Here is an 8382-nt window from a genome sequence, read left to right as displayed (position 1 = left end):
TGTATGTGATTGGTTTCAACAAATCGGGTAGCAGAAAACATTGATTTTTGACAGACATTTTCCTGCAACAAAAACAATTCTCCTCCTCATTTTGTGTAGAAGATACAGCATTGGCTATTTTTCCATTTGTATCCTAAAAAGGTAAACATGGCTTTCTTCAATCACAATTGACTGAAAATGAAGTCTTTTATTAATAGATACAGTATAAATATCCTTTCTTTTTTACTCTAGTAGCCAAATTTTGGGGGTAGAGGGGGTGGTAGAGAAATGAACTTCACAGTCTAGTGAAAAAAACCAAATAAAACAAAACAAAACAAAATGCTCAAAAGATTTGTTTTATTTCCAGCTGAAACTTCTACTACCCATTCTAGAAATTAAATTTCATTTCAAATTGTTCCTAAACCATTACTATGTTACTCATTGTTCTTCAGTCTAGTGAAAAGAGGATTTTATCTTCTGCATTTTTATACGACTTTTGAAAATTTTATCATGATGAATATTTGCACTGCGTTCTAAGGAAATTCTGTCTATGAGGCTGAAAATATATTCGTTTCTAACAGAAAGGAAGCTTCGTCTTTAACTCTGGAGGCACTAATATTGCTGTTAGATAGATAGATGGATAGATGAAAATTTCACATATTCCTTCACTTGAGAGAAAATACACATTTCATTTTCTCTCCAGCTGTTTCACTTCTGTTCATCTTCTTGAGATATATAAGGAAAATATCATAACTGTAGCTTCCCATTACATGTAATCTGATTTGAGCCTGATGACACATTTTGTTAAGATCTCTAAATGATTCCTTAGATCTTAAAAGACATTTATATTTTTATTTAATCTGTAGAAGTCATAAATGTTAATCATCAATTCATACACCTACACTTTAGTATTGCTCTGTATTAAAAAAAAAAAAAAAAAAAAAAAAAGAGTTTTATTTTATATAAAACTTGCTGTATCGAATATTCTGTTGCATTTTTCCAGGTAGTAAATGGGTCTTTACTGCTAAGAAGTAAAGGCAAAATTTTTTTATCTAAAATAAGTTTAAACCACCTGTGTCATTTGTATAACTTCTAAATATAAAAAGCATCACTGTGGGAGATAAAGCAAGATAGATAACTACAGTAAAGTTATGGTTCATGAGTCAGTAACATACATCTTAAAGCTGGAAATGCAATTGGCTATCCAGGTGAGAGAGATGTTAAGAGTCACTTCACAGAACTAATATACATGGGTGAATCTTTGACAAGAAAAGAGGCATGAAAACCAATCAGGTTCATGAAGAACACACACAAAAGACAGAAAAAAATTTGCAATTCATACCAATTTTGGCAATAGACTTCTGCTTTTAATCTTTCATTTTACCAGCTTGGATTCGACTGGATTTCCATATATACAATGAAGGGTTAGTACAAACAGACAGAAAAGAGTAGGATATATCATGAATAGATTAGATCTATACAACATTTCATTGTAAATGAAATTATTTGCAGATTTTTTTTCCCAGGATGCCTCAAATATTCTGTGCATTTACACAGCATTTTTGCATATGTGCAGATATGTGAATTAAGAGTTAATACCTCGGATCTGCTAATTTTGGAGAATAGACTAACAGTACCACAGCCCTGAGCAGAAGAATAACATGGCCACCCAGGAGTAATTCAGGTATGCCCCACCTGTTGTCTGGTGCATCAACAAACTTCAGCATGGAAGAAGTGAGATTTCCTCTATTTTCCCTTTCATCTCTATCAGCTTCAATACCTCACACACTCCACATGCTCCTCAACTACTTGTGATATGACAAAAACAAGTGGCAACACAGCTTCACTGTAGTTTAAGGCCCTGTATACCTGCCATAGCTTCTCCCAAACATATTTGCAATATGGAAATTTGAAGAGAATTACACAATGCAGCAGCAAAAACAAATATGTAGAAAGTAGGGTTCCCCCAGTTTCATCCTAGAACTTTTTGACAGTTTTTTGTTAAGCAGGTGGGAAGGTCTCCTTCTCATATGCCAGAGGAAAGCAACTTACTACTTGAGAAATACAAAATTTGGAAGTTCTAACTACCGTAAGATACAAAAGGTTCTCCTGACATTTATCCTTCTCATGAGCTGAGACATGTAGGGTGTTTAGTTAGCAGAAATATATAATCTTGAGCAAACATAGTATGTAGACCACAATACTGTTAACTGAGTATTAAAAATGATAGTAAGGTAGGTAGAATCAGACAAAGGGAGGAAATATTTCAGTTGATCATAAGGAAAGTCTCCTGAAAAAATGATATATGATCTGGTAGAGTGATTTCCAGAGGGAAATGGTGAAAATGCCATCAAAATAGAGCTAAACTAAACTTGACACATAGAAATGTGCTTCAGGAAAAATTCTGTATGTATCATATGTCAAAGAAATGTGCTGAGTATGTGCTTATTTCTTAGATTTCTCTGATTCTGCATCAATTTATGCTACAGATTAGAAAAACAAATACTTGTAGAAGCTGAATATACAGCAAAATTATTTTTGTCATACATAATAATCTTCCTAGATCCTCCCTGGTGGCAAGAAAGAATTAGGGAATCAGTTCAAATTACTGGCAAATGTTTTTTAGGGGTTAAACTTGGTGGTCTGTACCATTTAGTATATATACTTGATCCTTAAATGAATCTGATTTTTTATTTTCTTCCAAATTAGTGTTTTGTGTTCCTGGCTTTCTTGCTTGAGCTTTTCTTTTTCATTACCTCAAAAGCCTTCATTTAGTTCACATCGCTGTTTCATTATTTCAATTGTCTATTATATAATCTGAAGAGTGACAATAAGTTGGAGTAAAGTTCAATTTCTCAGATAATGTCAGAGCCAAGTACAAGGTAGATCAAAGATATCACAGGACATAAGCCCCCCCCAGAGAGTGAATTTTCTGTGGTTACAGACTGTATTGGAAGACCTCACACAGAGAAGCAGAACCAAAATTATTCTGTGCAACTTGTTAACTTGTGACATAAGACTAATGTATGCAGTCATGGAATTCAAATCTTCATATCATTTCCAAAGTTTGGATGGTGTAAGTAATTTGGGTTTTATGAAAATTGGTGAATACTGAAAAAGATTAATAAATTACTGCGTAGACTGCTTTGCAGGTATGTTACTCATCTCAACCAGTTCCGGTGCAACTGCTGTTTGTTATGAAAAAATGCATGTTATAGAACTGTTCATAAAAATTAATAACTTTAAATTTTGCAGTGCTGCATTGCAGAAGCAAAATAGCAGCTTCTTCATATTTAACAGATAGTATCTTGCAAGTATGCTGAATAACAAACAAATCCCCAGAGAGCCAAGTACAAAACTCAGGAATATGTTTAAGACAGGGCTGAGATATATATTTTTAGAAAATTGCTGCATACGTAACTGGTACATTTGTTTTACAGAAGTGGTGATACCTGACACTAAAGAGCTTTCTTTTGTTAAGCAAAGGAAAGACTTACTTATGTGTTCATGTTCCTATGAGCCTGTTCTGCATTACAGTAGGTTTTGTGCTTTAAAGATATTTTATCCATGGAATTGGCTTACTGTGTTAACAGTGGAGAGAAGGTGGAAGGAAAATGGAACAAAATAAAGGTTCTTCCCAACATGAATAGTCTGCTTAGTGTGATGTGGAACTGTGTTTATCTTTCTGGATTTAAAAAAGCCTTTTCATTCTTCATTTTCTGCTGTGGAATAGCAAATTTTGGAGCCAAATCAGAATATCAAACACAGCCAAACTTGTTTCAGCTGCTAGCTAATGATTAAAATGACATTAACCTTATTTAATTAATTCATATTGCATTTTTTAAAATTTATTGAGTTACATCTAAACTTTGTCCACAAAACAAAACAAAATGAAAATCGACTGTAACAGATGCATAACATATTTAAAAACACTCATTTTTTAAGATAATAGTAACTGTATTTTGTTCCTATTTTATATAAAGCATTAGGAAAAGAGGATATATAAGCCAGGGGAAAAACCTCTCAGGGAGATGAGTGAAACCATTGTCTGTTAATTCTGGCCTTTGTTACTCTTCTTTGGTAATATCTAAGACCTCAAGGATTATGGGTCTAAACTTCACCTACTGACATAGATGCCTCAGATATAAATTTTGGACAATAGATATAAAATCCACGGTTTTGTTTTTTAAAGAAAAAAATTCAACATCAATTTTTGGTGTTCAGTGCATTACTATTTTAAATTCAAGGCAATTACTTAAAACTGTAAGTATTTTGAATTCGGGTTCCCACTAGGTGTCACTACAGGACATCAGTTGAATTCAGCATCGCGGCAGGCCTTTGGAATTCTGACAGCTAGAAGTGATACCTGTGGTTTTGTGTATAAAACTACTGTAACTGTTTGCACATTTAGAAAAAAAATGTAACAATAAGTCAAACTTAAAGAATAATGTTCTTAACAAAGACAGTGTCGGGCTGCCTCGGAATGCCAGGTAAGAATAATGTGCATTTAGAATGACTTACTACCACAAAGAAAAAACAGCAATTTGAAAAGGACATACATATCCTTCCTAACAGCATGAGAATCTGAGCTTAAAAAACCTGAACCCAAACCTTACAATATGTATATTGTTATTTGTCAGAGATACTGAATAACTAAGGCTGACATCATCAATACAGGATTTGTGTATCTTTTAAAGAATCAGGACTAGCACCACAATATTTATTATTAGCATCAGCATCTAAGGATCTTTTTATTTAGAATGATCTAATGAAGACTTCTTAAAAAACTAAATATGATAAAAGTTTACAAAAATTCTAAGTCAAAGTAGTGGCAGGTTTGTGTATGCACCAGTGGTAGAGGAAATATGAATCTATGTGTACAGATTTTTTTTTTTTTTGTCTTTGAAGCAGCCTCAGTTTTGAAGAGTAATTTAATAAAGAGTTATTAAATGGAGAACTGTGAATATTCACAAGTGCTTTATTTTGCATGTGGTATTCAGGATTCCAAAATGGGCATTCAAATGGCGCAGTCTATCTCAGTGATCCACAAGTATGATCAAAATAGTTTTGTATTCATATGTTCTTGCTGAATATATACATTCATTATTTAACCAGCTATAATATTATTTCAGAAGTGATTTAAATAATTTATTTGAGTAGCACTCTGCACTTTTATTATAGATATAACGCTTATTGATTGTGTTTCAATTAAAGCAGTTGACTGTAGTAGTTTTCATGTTCATGCAATTATTTCTGTTGTATTCTTTCACTGAGCTGAGGTATATTTGTGTATGTGTGGGAAAGGGATGAACAGTCAAGTTGGATATTAGGAAGAATTTCTTCTACTATAGAGTGGTGAGGTGCTAGAATGGGCTGCCAAGGAATGGTTGAGTCATTGTAGCTGGAGGTGTTCAAGAAATGTGTAGATGTGGTGCTAAGAGACGTGGTTTGGTGGGAAATACTGGTGGTAGGTGGACGGTTAGACTAGATGATCTCAGAGATCTTTTCCAACCTTGGTGATTCTATCATTCAATTCTATGATTCAAGGGATAAAATAATACATGCACTTCATACATACATAGAAAGGAATAGAAAGCAGCAAAATTGTATAGGACGGAAGAAAAAACCAAGAACACATTTTTCTTCTGAATATCTCAGGAACAGCTTAATCTTATTTTCACATTTGTGAGCCCAAACACCCAGCTGAAAAAAAAGTCATAGAATTGCAGAATGGCTTAGGTTGAAGTGGATCGTTAAGACTATGTAGTTCCAACTCCTGTGCCATGGGCAGAGTTGCCACCCACCAGATCAGGCTGCCCAGGATCCTATTGAACCTGGCTTAAAATACTTCCTGGGGTGGAGCCTCTCTGGGCAGCCTGTTCCAGCATCCTAAACAACCTGTTTTCATAGGAGACATGCTCCAGCCCTTTGATCACCTTTGTGGCCCTCCTCTGGACCCACTCCAACAGTTCCACATTCTTCCTGTACCAGAGGCCAGAGGCTTGGACACAGTACTCCTGATCAGACCTCACAAGAGCTGGAGAGAGGGAAAATCACCTCCCTCTCCCTGCTGGCCACCCCTCTTTTGATACAGCCAAAGATACTGTCGGCCTTCCAGGCTGCAAGAACATACTTTTGGCTCAAGTCCAGCTTTTCATCCATCAGGACCCCTAAGTCCTTCACGGCAGAGTCGCTTTCAGTGTGCTCTTCTTCCAGTCTGTACTCATATCTGGGATTGCCTTGATCCAAATCAACACTGTGCACTTTGTCTTGTTAAACCTCACTAGATTCTCATGTGCCACTTTTTGAATGTATTCAGATACCTCTGGATAGAGTTCCTTCCTTCCATTGTGTCAGCTGCACCATTCTGCCTAGTGTCATCAGCAAAGGCTGAGGCTACATTTGATACCACTGCTTAGATCATTTATAAAGATGCTGAAGAGTACTGGCCTCAAGACAGGCTCCTCTGGGACACCACTCTTGACCAGCCTCCACCTGGACATAGAGCCACTGACAACAACCCTCAGGCTCTGACCATGAAACCAATCCTTAATCCACCCAGTAGTCCAGCCTCCAAATACATATCTCCCCAGTTTAGAAATAAGGATGTGGTACAGGACCATGTCAAAAGCCTTGCAAAATTCCAGATAGATGACATTAGTTTCCTTTCCTTGGTCCACCAATGCCATCACTCCATCATAGAAACACTCCATATGTCATGCACCATCTGCCCTTTGTGAAGCCAAACTGGCTGTCTCCAATCACATTCTTATCTTGCATGTGCCTAAATATCTCTTCCAGAAGGCTCCGCTCCATAATTTTACCGGAGCTTCACAGTTGAAGCTCACCGACCTGCAGTTCCTCAGATTTTCCTTTCTCCTTTTCTTGAATAAGGGAATGATGTTTCCCTTTCTCCAGTCTCCAGGGACTTGAAAAAAATGTAACCAATAATTCTACAGGGCACGTGTACCCATCAGGCCAGAGAGGAACACTGAAAATGTGTAGTGGCAGCATGACAACAAAGGTGTGTTTGTGAAGGCATATGGTGGAGTAAAGGAAAGAGCAAGGTATTTAATATGTGCTCCCGAAGAAGAGTAACTGAGACAAGAATATTTTGGAAGACAAATGTAAAGTACTGAACTTTTACTTGAGATTTTCTTAGGTGAAAAGAGAGACATAGGGGAATTACAGTTCAGAAGAGAGTGAGCTATATAGGTTTAAGAATTAATTAGAGTTTGAAAAATCAGTTTTCTACAAAACTTTCTTTATATAAATGAAAGAACAAGAGGGAACTTTTGAGGTAATGAAGACCTCATAGAAATTAAATTATGCAGGAATTCAGGTGGAGAATTTAATATTCTCTGTAAGGAAACTAGGCATGGACTCAGAAAATTTCTTATGGTTCCTGTCACTGTCTTCCCCTGTGATCTTCAATGCTATATACCTCTGTGTACCTCAGTTTTTCATCTCTGAGATGGTATTTATTGTTTGAGATCTTTCACTAAACACACCATTTAAAATCTGGTAAGATGAATAGAAGTTTTGTGTCAGAACTTCATTGCAAATCTAAGGGGATTTCCTATTGTGACAAAATAAGAGAAAAATAATAGGTATCCAAACCCACAGAAAATTTTTCATTTGTTTTCTGTTGTTTTTGTTTGTTTGTTTTGTTTCAATTGTTTCACAGTTGCAAGTAGTGAGACTCAGTGTCCTAGGTTGCAATGTTAATTCATTATAGAAGCAGGAAGCAGAAGTTGGAGAGGATTAGAGGAGTTACAGTTGAGAGACTTTGAAATAAAAAACATGGATAAAGTCTATCAGGGAGGCTCTAGGAAGCTGCATAGAGAGACTGTATCAAGGTGTTGTTTTGCTCATATCTCTACTTATTTAATACTTCCTAACAGCTGAGAATGTATGCAAAGTTTATATTTTTTTTTGTTTTATTTGTCATTTACCTTTGAAACAGCACCTTAGAAGATTACAAGAAATTATACTAAATTTGATGTCTGCTTTCTAACAATATGCTAAAGAGGCTATTATTAAAGAAATATCTGGAATCTGTTGAATTTCACCCAGTTTTATAAAGCACAATTATTTCCAAGGCTAGGTCCACTTAAAAGCAGCAAGAGCAACATTTTCCAGGAAGACTTTTCCAATATGTAGTTATCATAATTGAGGTCTTAAATCTATAACAAACAGACTACATTACCATTTTGCATAGATATGACAGATTTTTTTCCTCCTTTAGACAAGTCTTAATTAACAACGTTAGAATTTGTAAGTAATACAAGTTATTGTGACTTAAAATATTATTTCTCATATCAGATATCCAAACAATCTAATAACAGGTGAGAATTTTGAAGTTAACATCAAAAATTTAAGAGCATACCTCTTATTAGAAGC

Source organism: Phasianus colchicus, chromosome 5 (assembly GCF_987193195.1).
Source record: "Phasianus colchicus chromosome 5, bPhaCol1.hap1.1, whole genome shotgun sequence".
NCBI classification, from domain to species: Eukaryota; Metazoa; Chordata; class Aves; order Galliformes; family Phasianidae; genus Phasianus; species Phasianus colchicus.
The sequence above is the reverse complement of the archived record's forward strand: the minus strand, read 5'-3'. Positions refer to the sequence as shown.